General features: G+C 41.5%; 1 protein-coding gene across 1 annotated transcript in view; it reads left to right on the top strand.

Moving 5' to 3' along the window:
- The window catches only part of LOC101860598 (multidrug resistance-associated protein 5), a gene marked incomplete in the record, with an annotated part of 52,588 nt that overhangs the window by 22,773 nt on the left and 28,088 nt on the right, over positions 1–1,727 (top strand).

Below are 1,727 nucleotides of genomic sequence, written 5' to 3'. Positions count from 1 at the left end.
GAGATTTGTCTTTTTTTTTCTTTTTTTTTTTCACATAAACGCCCCAACATGTCCTCATCAGGTCGTATCTCAATGTATTCCATTCCATGTCTTCTATTTCCAGCCAGTTTTCGGGACAATCCTGGGTTACCCTTTTTTATCTTTGCCATAACCTTGAATAAACCACGATACAGCGAAAAGGGGCACAACTGTGCCAAGGGGCATAATAAATCACGATTTTCCCTCCTCTGTGTTAGCGTCTGATGATGTGCCTCGACAGTTGAACAATGACTGATTGCCCTGCTGGTTTTGTTTGGCATAACAGCCGTTCCTGTCAGTAATTTGTTATTAATATTATTTATGGTGTTTAAAGAAAACCTAAGCTGTGTTTACATCCGCTTTCAAGGCCGGATTACTGCCAAGGCCGGATTACTGCCAAGGCCGGATTACTGCCAAGGCCGGATTACTGCCAAGGCCGGATTACTGCCAAGGCCGGATTACTGCCAAGAAGAAGAAAGAGAGGTTGCCCTGTAAACAGTGTGCCCGAAGCCTTTCAGCAAAGATCAAACTTGTTGGTGTGGATACTAGATGTATTTTTCTTAGTGTTTTGAGATGTGTTTTCGTCATGGTTACACAGTGTCTACGAAGAGCAAATGCTGGTGGTTGGTGGGCGCTACGGTGTGGTTTGCTCCTTCTTCCCTACCTAGCATCTGTCGTCCTCCCTCCCTCCTTCCTTTGTTTGTTTGTAAGTTACACTCCAGTAATTTCGCTGTTTATATAACCCATTTCTATTCCAAGTGCCGTGAAACTTACAAAAAACAGTATGTCTCTCAGAAAAGATGAGACTTATTGGTGTGCAAACTGCTTCTTTTTCTTAGCATTTAAAAATAATTTGTTTCGCCATGACAGCAGGGTCTGGGAAAATTTGGTTTTTGGTAATTCCGAACCAGCTAGGTGGGTGTTTTGAAAATTTATTTATCCATAAGAAAAGAAAGCAACCAACAAATATGAAAGCGAAATCACAAGTAAGAGAGACGGTAAAAGTTTGACAACTGTATAAAAAGAGCAGTACATGACAACATTAAAATAAAATGATGAGAAAAACAACAACTGCAGCTGTTGGAGGAGAACACAAAAAAGCAGCTACCCCAATCACAAACACAAATAGACTTGTTTGCGGAACCACGCTCAGAAACACAGATAGGAATACGAGGAAAAAAGAAAATCGGTGGAAGAATGAGGGAGAAAGAAAGAAAAGAGAGCTCGGGGGCGTCGAGATCGAGATGAAAGCTAGCTTTTTTGTCTGGCACGTAGCTAGAGAAGTATTCCATTGAGTTAGGAAAGAAAAGCTAAGATAAACCTTCAATTTATGTTCTTTTTTCCTGGTTCTGTTCCAATTTCCTTAGAAATTCCTGTCTGACGGCATAGAGCACTTCCGGAAGATAGCGATGGACTTGACAGGTCAACGGGTAAGCTGTGCTCATGATGAAGTCTTTGTGTGCCACTGCTTGCTGGGAGAAAGCCATGTGGCAGTTCATTAACATCATTGATTCTTTCTAATGACTCAACCATCAATCAACTTTTTCCCTTAATACCGACTTCAGTTTACTAACGTTTACCTTCCTTTTGTATCGTTTGATGTCGAGGGTAGATGCAATTTTTCGTCAAGAGCTAGGTGCGTGGCTTCTGTTGTTGATATGTTATATTATTTTTTTAGAGGACATTTGCAACGCCCCCCCCCCCAGCCA

The sequence above is a fragment of the Aplysia californica genome, unplaced genomic scaffold (assembly GCF_000002075.1).
Source record: "Aplysia californica isolate F4 #8 unplaced genomic scaffold, AplCal3.0 scaffold00554, whole genome shotgun sequence".
Taxonomy (NCBI): domain Eukaryota; kingdom Metazoa; phylum Mollusca; class Gastropoda; order Aplysiida; family Aplysiidae; genus Aplysia; species Aplysia californica.
Note: the sequence above shows the minus strand (reverse complement) of the source record. Positions and strands in the feature narration are given on the sequence as shown.